The sequence below is a fragment of the Protobothrops mucrosquamatus genome, unplaced genomic scaffold, assembly GCF_001527695.2.
Source record: "Protobothrops mucrosquamatus isolate PMUCROS unplaced genomic scaffold, P.Mucros_1.0 scaffold_140, whole genome shotgun sequence".
Classification (NCBI taxonomy): domain Eukaryota; kingdom Metazoa; phylum Chordata; class Lepidosauria; order Squamata; family Viperidae; genus Protobothrops; species Protobothrops mucrosquamatus.
In genome coordinates, this window is record NW_015386216.1 from 385,352 (window position 1) to 397,038 (window position 11,687).

Consider the following 11,687-nt stretch of genomic DNA (forward strand, 5'->3'; position numbering starts at 1 on the left):
AAGAACGTGGTCAAAGTGGATCCTTGTTGACGACCAAGAATGGACCCAGCCGGGTGTGCTGCTGCTGAGCCTAGATATGAAACCATCTCCTGGGAGAATGAAATATAACGTGAGAAAAAAACTAACCCCGAGGTTTTTATAACTAGAATAGAGATGCACAAATTAGGATATAATTAACTCTTACCATCTGTTAAGCTAGCAGCAGCCAAAACGGCAACTGGAATGTCGGGCTGCGTTAAGACTTGAATGACAAGAAAATCATATGGAATTGGTAATAATAGCACAGCTCAGAAGCGCCACACGGGAATTGATTCAAATGTTTCTCCAATATGCAAATAGTAGCTTCTTCATATACAGCAGCGGTTCTCAACCTATGGGTCGCGACCCCATTTGGGGTCGATCGACCATTTCACAGGGGTTGCCAAGCAAGGCTGTCCGCCATTTTTTCCCCCTTTTCCGGCGGGTGCCTTGCCTCCCTTGAGCTGGGCCAGCTGGTGGTTGGCCTGCTCCGTCTCTGCCGCTTGCCAGCTACGCCTCGGCCGGCGCAGGGGGCGGAACCACGCATGCATGGCGCTCCCGGGCAGGGAAAGTCCTCGACTTATGACCGGTTGGGTAGTCCTCGACTTACGACCAGTTTAGTCCTCGACTTACGACCGGTTTAGTCCTCGACTTATGACCGGTTTAGTCCTCGACTTACGACTGGTTGGGGGTCGCGGCATTAAAAAAGGATGAGAACCACTAATATACAGCATGAGGAGAGATTTGAGGAGAGATTTGAGAGACAGCTTTTGATGTGACCTGTGGATCTTCTATTTCATCTTCTCGCTTCACTCCAACACAGCCATTCTTAAAAAACCTGGGGGGAAAAAACAAGCTTTTTGGAGGTTTTTAAAAAGAGATTGGACAGCCATTTAGCAATAGTTAATAGCAATAGGACTTAGACTTATATATCACCCCACAGCGTTTTACAGCACTCTCTGGGCAGTTTACAAATGTCAGCATATTGACCCCCAACCATCTGGGTCCTCATTTTACTGACCTTGGAAGGATGGAAGGCTGAGTCAACCTTGAGCCCTATCAGGATCGAACTCCAGACAGTGGATAGAGTCAGCCTGCAATACTGTACTCTAACCACTGTGCCACCACGGCTCTTTGGTCTACTATTTGTCTGATATGGTATGGGGAGTCCTGCTTGAACAGGGGTTTGGTCTAGATCAGGGGTAGGCAACCTTGGCTCTTTTATGATTCGTGGACTTCAACTCCCAGAATTCCTGAGCCAGCATGGCTCAGCTTGGAAACTCTCCCTTTCCCCTCAGCATGGCTGGCTCAGGAATTCTGGGAGATTGAAAGAGATGATATCTATCTGTCATCTACATCTATCTATCTGTCTGTCTGTCTGTCTGTCTGCCTGCCTGCCTGCCTGCCTGCCTGCCTGCCTGCCTGCCTGCCTGCCTGCCTGCCTGCCTGCCTATCTATCTATCTATCTATCTATCTATCTATCTATCTATCTATCTATCTATCTATCTACCTATCTACCTATCTACCTATCTACCTACCTTACTGTTTGTCTGTCTGTCTGCCTGCCTGCCTCTCTATCTACCTATCTACCTATCTACCTATCTGCCTACCTATCTATCTATCTACCTACCTTCCTGTTTGTCTGTCTGTCTGCCTGCCTCTCTATCTACCTACCTACCTATCTATCTATCTATCTATCTATCTATCTATCTATCTATCTATCTATCTATCTATCATCTATCTATCTATCTATCTATCTATCTATCTACCTATCTACCTACCTACCTATCTATCTATCTATCTATCTACCTATCTACCTACCTTCCTGTCTGTCTGTCTGTCTGTCTGTCTGCCTGCCTGCCTCTCTACCTATCTACCTATTTATCTACCTATCTACCTACCTACCTGTCTGTCTGCCTGCCTGCCTGCCTCTCTCTCTCTCTACCTACCTACCTATCTATCCATCCATCTATCTACTTACCTACCTACCTACCTATCTATCCATTCATCCATCCATTCATCCATCCACTCATCCATCCATAGGGTTTCCTGCCTGAGCAGGGGGTTGGACTAGATGACCTCCAAGGTCCCTTCCAACTTTATTATTATTATTATTATTGTTATTGTTATTGTTGTTGTTGCTGTTGTTGTTATTGTTGTTATTGTTGTTATCATTTATCTATATTAACAAAGCCCAGAGACATCCATGCAAATGGCTATTAAAGTACAAGTATTGGAGCTTCTGTAAAACCATCATAAATATTATGGACTCCAAACAGGCCATGTCTGATAGCTGAACGACTCCCTCTTTCAAGAGCGGCTCCATCTGTGTCCATTCACTTTTTGGCCGTCTCTCCAAGGCATAACTGGGAATAAACAGCGATTGTCCTCTTCAGAATCAACTGACAGATTCCCCAGGCCTATTCCCACGAGTCAGTGTACAAGGCCAGGGGTCTTATGGGTGGTTTCCAAGCCAGGAATCACTCGAGAGGCTAAAAATATATTTCACTGGAACCTTAAAGGGCTTAGTATGCAAACTCAACATGGGGAAGATTTTAAATCGGGACAGTGATGGTTTTCAAGATTGTTGATAAAGCAAACCCTCCAAGGAAAGAGCAACTTTAAGCAATGAAATCCAAAACAGAAGAAAAAGGAGAGGGAGAAAATAAGATGTAAATGGTCTGGGCATGTACAGATAGTCCTTGACTTCCAACAGTTCATTTAGTGACCGTTCAAAGTTATAACAGCAATGAAAAAAGTGACTTACGACCGGTTTTCACAGTTGCGACCTTTGCAGCCTCCCCATGATCACGCGATCACAATTCAGACGTTTGGCAAATGGTTCGTATTTATGACCGTGGCTGTGTCCCAGTCACGTGATCACCTTTTGTGACCTTCTGACGAGCAAAGTCAATAGGGAAGTCAGATTCACTTAACAGCCAGGGTACTAGGTTATCAACTGCAGTGATTCACTTAACAACTGTGGCAAGAAAGGTCGTAAAACGGGGCAAAACTCACTTAACACGTGTCTCAGTTAACAACAGAAACTTTGGGCTCAATTGTGGTCGTACGTCGAGAACTGCACGTAGTGGGATGTGAGGAAGACCTTGGGAGGCAAAGGCAAGAGAATGATGAAATAGGAGACAGCAGANCGCCAAGGATTGATTGACTTCCGGGAGGGGCGGGTCCCAACTGCCGGGACACTTATAACCACAGGGCGAATGGTGGCTTGCGGCTGGGGGCGGGGTAACAGGGCGCAGGGCCAATGAGGAGCCCTGCGAGGGGGCAAGTCCCATGAGAGAGAGAGAGAGAGAGAGAGAGAGAGACAGAAGTGCAAGTGCCTCTGTCTCTCTCTCTCTCTCTCTCTCTCTCTCTCATGGGACTTGCCGGAGGGCCGTGGGAGGGCCACATTTATATAGAGCAGGGAGGGCTGCTCGAGGGCCGGATTAAACCGGGCCGCAGGCCGCAAATGGCCCGCGGGCCGGACTTTGGACATGTCTGGTCTACTATTTGCCTGATATGGTATGGGGAGCCCTGCTTGAACAGGGGTTTGGTCTAGATCAGGGGAAGGCAACCTTGGTTCTTTTATGACTCGTGGACTTCAACTCCCAGAATTCCTGAGCCAGCCATGCTGAGGGGAAAGGGAGAGGTTTCCAAGCTGAGCCATGTTGGCTCAGGAATTCTGGGAGTTGAAGTCCACGAGTCATAAAAGAGCCAAGTAATAAAGTGAAGCTTCTAGGCCAAGGGTAGGCAACCTTGGCTCTTTTATGACTCGTGGACTTCAACTCCCAGAATTCCTGAGCCAGCATGGCTCAGCTTGGAAACTCTCCCTTTCCCCTCAGCATGGCTGGCTCAGGAATTCTGGGAGACTGAAAGAGTTGATATCTATCTGTCATCTATATCTATCTGTCTGTCTGTCTGTCTGTCTGCCTGCCTGCCTTTCTATCTAACTATCTATCTGTCTGTCTGTCTGTCTGTCTGTCTGCCTGTCTGTCTACCTGTCTATCTGTCTGTCTCCCTCCCTCCCTGCCTGCATCTATCTATCTATCTGTCTGTCTGCCTGCCTGCCTGCCTGCCCGCCCGCCCGCCCGCCCGTCCGTCCGTCCGTCCGTCCATCATTTATCTATATTAACAAAGCCCAGAGACATCCATGCAAATGGCTATTAAAGTACAAGTATTGGAGCTTCTGTAAAACCATCATAAATATTATGGACTCCAAACAGGCCATGTCTGATAGCTGAACGACTCTCTCTTTCAAGAGCAGCTCCATCTGTGTCCATTCACTTTTTGGCCGTCTCTCCAAGGCATGACTGGGAATAAACAGCGATTGTCCTCTTCAGAATCAACTGACAGATTCCCCAGGCCTGTTCCCACGAGTCAGTGTACAAGGCCAGGGGTTTTGTGGGTGGTTTCCAAGCCAGGAATCACTCGAGAGGCTAAACATATATTTCACTGGAACCTTAAAGGGCTTAGTATGCAAACTCAACATGGGGAAGATTTTAAATCGGGACAGTGATGGTTTTCAAGATTGTTAATAAAGCAAACCCTCCAAGGAAATAGCAACTTTAAGCAATGAAATCCAAAACAGAAGGAAAAGGAGAGGGACAAAATAAGATGTAAATGGTCTGGGCATGTACAGGTAGTCCTTGACTTCCAACAGTTCATTTAGTGACCGTTCAAAGTTATAACGGCAATGAAAAAAAGTGACTTACGACTGGTTTTCACAGTTGCGACCTTTGCAGCCTCCCCATGATCACGCGATCACAATTCAGACGTTTGGCAAATGGTTCGTATTTATGACCGTGGCTGTGTCCCAGTCACGTGATCACCTTTTGTGACCTTCTGACGAGCAAAGTCAATAGGGAAGTCAGATTCACTTAACAGCCAGGGTACTAGCTTATCAACTGCAGTGATTCACTTAACAACTGTGGCAAGAAAGGTCGTAAAACGGGGCAAAACTCACTTAACACGTGTCTCAGTTAACAACAGAAACTTTGGGCTCAATTGTGGTCGTACGTCGAGAACTGCACGTAGTGGGATGTGAGGAAGACCTTGGGAGGCAAAGGCAAGAGAATGATGAAATAGGAGACAGCAGAACCCACAGCTGGAGAGTGGGTGGTCCAAGAGGCTCAGACGGGACCCTCCCTAGTTTCTCCAGCTGTAAAGGTGACGGGGGGAGGGGGATAAGAATGTCATTTTCAGACCTGCAAGTTCAATATAACTTTACAATAAACACACATGTTACTAGAAGGAGAAATCACAAAACTGCAACTCACTTATTTTGGCCATGTCATGTCGGGGAATTCACTGAAGAAAGCAATTGTGTTAGGAAGAATTAGCGGTAGAAGGAAACCAGGCCATCAAAGAATATGGTGGCTGGACACCATCCAAGCTGATGCCAGATAGAACATAGAACAACTCAAAGAAGCAGTGCAAGATCAGAAGAGGTGGAGAGACCTGGCCCATAGAATCGCCAGCAGTCACACATGGCTGAATGGATAACATCATTATCATCATCATCAACAGCAACAACAACAGCAAGGTCATCATTGTGGGCGCTCCATCACTGGAGATTTTTAAGAAGAGACTAGATATTCACCTGTCTGAGACGGTATAGGTTCTCCTGCTTGAGCAGGGGGCTGGACTAGAAGACCTCCAAGGTCCCTTCCAGCTCTATTCTATTCTATTCTATTCTATTCTATTCTATTCTATTCTATTCTATTCTATTCATTATTCTATTCTATTCTATTCATTATTCTATTCATTATTCTATTCATTATTCTATTCTATTCTATTCTGTTCATTATTCTATTCTATTCTATTCATTATTCTATTCTATTCTATTCATTATTCTATTCTATTCTATTCTATTCATTATTCTATTCATTATTCTATTCTATTCATTATTCTATTCTATTTTATTCTATTCTATTCATTATTCTATTCTATTCTATTCATTATTCTATTCTATTCATTCTATTCTATTCTATTCTATTCATTATTCTATTCTATTCTATTCATTATTCTATTCATTCTATTCTATTCTATTCATTATTCTATTCTATTCTATTCATTATTCTATTCTATTCATTATTCTATTCTATTCTATTCTATTCTATTCTATTCTATTCTATTCTATTCTATTCTATTCATTATTCTATTCTATCCTATCATGTTGTGATTCCTGTCTGGTTTGTCCACCAAGCTTGAGAGAAAGTCTCCCAAATCAGCAGGGTCCCCAACCCACCTAGGAATTTAGAGTCTCAGCCATCAATCCTAACCATGCAATCCTAACTGCATATTCATGAAGATTGGCACTTTAACGTAAAATCAAATGAAGTCTAATTTGTAGCTACTTCTGAAGCCGTGTATGAAAAATACACGGCTTCAGAAGTAGCTACAAATTAGACTTCATTTGATTTTACATTAAAGTGCCAATCTTCATGAATATGCAGTTTAAGGCTACCATATCACAGCTGCCAAACCCCGAGCAGGTACCAGATGGTAGCCTAGCGTAAGATCATTGGCTGCCATCTAATGATTGTTTGCAACCCAGATCCGGTAGCTCTGAATCAATCAATCAATTAATTCAAAGTTCGGAACTCAGTTAACTGACTCAGGCAGGCAAAACCAGTTTTCCTGTATAATTCATGACTTGTTCTCCCCGAATGCACCTGGGTAACGTTCAGCTTGGAGTCCTGTGACCAACGCAGACCGCCGCGCTGCCGGAGAGCAAACCGGTTCTTCCTGCAACATCACATTTTTCTTTTAAAGGCCAAGCAGAGGGCTATTTTTTAAATCTACTGTCTGAGTTTCTGGGCCCGTCATACTGACGGGATGCTTACCGAGTTGACAGATATGAAGTTCTTCATGGAACAACCATTAGGAACGGAAGCTATTGGAAGTATAGGTAGCTCCCCGGACTTATAATCAGAATTTTCGTTGCTAAGCAAGGAAGTTGTTAAGGGAATTATGCCTGATTTTATGACTTAAATGAATCTCTGCAGTTGTTAAGTGAATCACAGGGTTATTAAGCAAACCCGGCTTCCTCCAGTGACTTTGTTTGTCAGAAGCCAGTTGGAAAAGTTATAAATGATAATCCCCAATCCCCGGATGCTGCAACCTGTGTAAATACATTCTGGTTACCAAGGACTTGAATTTTGACCATGCTTCTACGGCAGACATGTCAAACACAAGGTCCAGGGGCCGGATGCGGCCCGCGAAGTGGTTTCATGTGGCCCGTGAAGCCATCCTGGAAACAGTGAGGGAACGGCCCCCGCTGCCTTGGCCCTGGCCCAGGTCGGCCAGGAGCCAATGTTCAATTTTGTGGTGGCCATCTATTCTGAAACGCATTCAGTCTTAGCTCCACAAGGCTGTCTGGAAACAGCGAGGAACCAGCCCCTGCCGTGTCGCCCCTGCCCCCTGGGTGCATGCTGGGGAGGTGTCACCCTTTGTGAGGAATGAAGAAATGGACCATGCCTTGGCGCTTGCCCCGGTCCCACCCCCTTCTGCCAGAGACCCTTAGATCTGTCCCACTCCTGCCCAGGCCCCCACAGGCACCCTTGACGCGAACTATGTAGAGCTGGCCATGCCCACCCAGTAGGCCACACCCACTCCTTCCATGCCCACCCAGTAGGCCGCACCCACCCTGGCCACACACACCCGCCCCTCCCGAGGGCAACCGCAATGCTGATGTAGCCCTCAATGAAATTGAGTTTGACACCCCTGTTCTACGGGGATGCTGGAACGGTTGTAAGTGCGAGGACTGGTTGCAAGTCCCTTTTTTCAGTGTCATAACTTCAAATGGTCACTAAACGAAGGGTAGTAAGTCGATAAAGCGATTACAGGTGGCCCTTCATTCATGACCAATTGCTTAGTGACCATTCAAAGTTATGATGGATCCCGATGGACTGAATGGATGATTTATGGATCTGAGGAGTAAAAAAAAAAGATTAAAGTGGGAGGGGAAATAGTAAGAGGACAACTACTCAAGAGAAAGAAGGGTGGAAGTAATGATCCTATGGGGTTTTTTTTGTCCTTTCTCTAGCTTTTTGTCTTGTTTTCTTTTCTCTTATTCTCAATTTTTCTTTAGTTTTTATATTTTTGTTGCATTCAAAATTCTAGTAAAAATAAAAAAGAGGGAGAGAGGAAAGAAACGGAAAGAGGGAGGGAGGAAAGAAGGAAGGGAGGAAAGAAGGAAGGGAGGGGAAAGAGGGAGAAGGAGAGGGAGAGAAGAAGGAAGGGAGGGAGGGAGGAAGGAAGGAAGGAAGATAGCAAAATAGCCCTTTATCTTTTTTTCCCTTTAATCCTATCCTATGGGCATGCAAAAAACTCTTTCCTCAATAAATTACAGCTCAGTGAAAATGTGGCCCTGAAAAGAAAAAAAATTACTCAACTTTGCTTTAGCAGAACATGAGTCTAGGTCAGGGGTAGGCAACCTTGGCTCTTTTATGACTCGTGGACTTCAACTCCCAGAATGGCTGGCTCAGGAATTCTGGGAGTTGAAGTCCACGAGTCATAAAAGAGCCAAGATTGCCTACCCCTGGTCTAGGTGTCCACTGGAGACCCATCAACCCCTTATGCCTAGACTAGACCATGAGAACTAACAGTAGGAAGCAGGAGCCCAGAATCATGAACTGGGTAGTCCCCTTTGGAATCTGGTAGATTCCTGCAAATGAGTAACTCCCCTCCACCCCCACCCCCAATGAGTTGTTTTTCTCAGAGACAGAAAGGTGTACGTTCATAACATCCTGGTATGAGCAATAGGCAAACTCTCTCTGCGGCATCTTTTGGGTACGGTGGAAACTGACATCATTACTCATCCGGGTGGTGTCATTTGCATAGCACGTTCATTGAAACTAGGGGTGGGTGCAGGAAAGTTCACAGAACAGATTTGCAGCTGGAAGGCATCTTGCCAAGCTGGCACTGGCAGCCGAAATATGAATCAGCTGAAAGTGAAATTAGGATCCAGTGTGGTTTCCCAGACCCACAAAGAATGAGATCCAAGATCCAAAGCAATGGAGGCTGGTGAAGCTGAAGGCAGTCTTGTTCCCAGGCATAACCAAGGATTCATCTTGGGTGGAAAATAGTCTTCCTAAGCAAGGATTGACTTTGGGCTGTTTTTAAGATATTTAATTTAATATCTGGAACAGTAGAGTGTATAATGAGCCAGAACACACAGTTGTAATTGATTGATTGGAGAGTGTGGGCTCCTGAGTGAGGCAATCTACGTTATGATTGGTTGCTGGGTGAGAAGAGGGTGTTTCCCTTTTTCCCACCTTTTTCTTCTACTTGCTCTGTAGGCTGTTCTGTGATTTACCTCATGAGGTAGTAATGTGCCTGACTATTTTGTTTGCTGATATAAATATAAATGTAAAATATATTTATTTATATAAAAATACAAGTTTGTGTCAACGTCTCTGACTCCATTTGGACTGCAGCTGTATAATTCCGACAGGCTGGTTACACGAAGCAATCAAAAGTTAGAAAATGCCTCATACACCTCATATATTAGTTTGGGTTGCCCACTGATGATTCTGAAAGTGCCGGCTTCTGCATGAGGCAATCTATGTTATGATTGGTTGCTGGGTATAAAAGGGGAGTTTCCCTTTTCCCCTTTTTCTTTTGTGCGCTCTGTAAGCTTTCTGTGATTTACCTCATGATTTACCTCATGATGTAGTGATGTGCCTGACTGTCTTGTTTGCTGATATAAATATAAATGTAAAATAGATTTATTTATATAAAACTACGTGTCAGCATCTCTGACTCGTTGGATACCCGCTGCGCAATTCCCTGACAGTCTGGCTGCAGGTGTTACACGAAACAATCAAATGTTAGAAAATGCCTTCATGCCTTCATATATTGCTTTGGGTTGCCCACTGATGATTCTGAAAGGACTCTGTGAACTTTATGAAGTTTATGAATACAGGTGGTCCTCGACTTACAATCTTTTGTTTAGCAACTTTTCAAGTTACGACGACACTGAAAAAAGTGACATGACCGTTTTTCATGTGATCAAAATTTGGACACTTGGCAACTGGTTCATATTTATGACCGTTGTGGTGTCCCAGGATCACGTGATCACTTTTTGCGACTTTCTGACAAGCAAAGTCAAAGGGGAAGTCAGATTCACTTAAGAACCGTGCTACGAACATAACAACCTGCAGTGATTCACTTAACGACTGTGACAAGAAAGTTTGCAAAATGGGGCAAAACTCACTTATGAATTGTCTTGCTTAGCAACATAAATTTTGGGCTCAATTATGGTCATAAGTCAAGGACTACCTGGTATATACAGCATACCTTCCAAGCACATCACAGAGGTGGTCGGGGAGCTATGTTGGAGCAGCATAGATATGCTACTGTATGTCCCTGCTTGGCATTAAAGAGAGCCCAACCATGTTTAGTTTTCCCAAGATCAGCCAAGGTTGTCTAAGGTTATGAAAGGACAATAGATGGAATAATCAGCTGGAACCATGTTTGAGATTGGGAAACCGATGGAAGGGATTAATTAAGATCAGGTTGCCGATAAAATCAGTGGATGAGATTTGCTCCTGAGCAGGCAGAACATCAGTGGGGGGAAAAAGCTGTGTATGTGTGTGTGAAAAGGGTGGGGACAAAGATCTGATTTCATATGGAAAATAGGAAGCCAAAAATGAGAAAGCAATAATTCAGACCAGAACTTTGTGGACAGAACGTTGGAATGAGAAGGTTATGGAGAACAGCAACACAGGTGTGATACAAGCATTCTTCTACGTATCACAGGTATGAGAAAATGTGTCCACATCATACATCCAGCGGAGATCCTGCTGCATGATTAAACCTGCAACATCAAGCCAACTGTGGCTGATCCTGTACAGGTCGTCCTCAACTTACAACAGTTCGTTTAGTGACCATTCGAAGTCACATCACCGAAAAAAGTGAATTAGGACCATTTTTCACACTTATGACCGTTGCAGCATCCCCATGGTCACGTGATCAAAATTCGGATGCTTGGCAACTGGTTCATACTTATGACGGTTGCAGTACCCTGGGCAGTGGTGGGATTCAAATATGTGAACAACTGGTTCTCTGTGTGGATGCCGCTTCCGGAAGTCCATTCTGGGCTTGGGCAGCAAAAAATTAGCTACCGGTTCTGCCGAACTGGTGCGAACTGGCTAAATCCCACCACTGACCCTGGGGTCTCGTGATCAACTTTTCTAACCTTCTGACAAGCAATGGGGAAACCAGATTCACTTAACAACCATGTTACTAACTTAACAGCTGCGGTGATTCACTTAACAACTGCAGCAAGAAAGGTCATAAAATGGCATAAAATTCACTTAACAAATGTCTCACAGTAACAGAAATGTTGGGCTCAATTGAGGTTGTAAATCCAGGAGTACCTGAACTGGATTTCCTCCTCGTTGAGAGAAGAGCGGGGCAGATGAGATCTCCTAACGGCCTCCACAGATGTTTTCTAGTAAGAAGAACAGTGTTTGGAGCCAACTGCCCTAAAGCTTCTCACCTGACGATTGAGTAACAAAATGGAGAGACTGAGAGAAATTGCAAACATTTTCTTTGAGACACGCTGGTTCTTAAAGACTTGGAGTTGTGTTCCAGCTGGCCTTGGAAGAGTTAAAAAAAAAAACTACCAATACAGGCAGTCCTCAACTTATGACCATAACTGA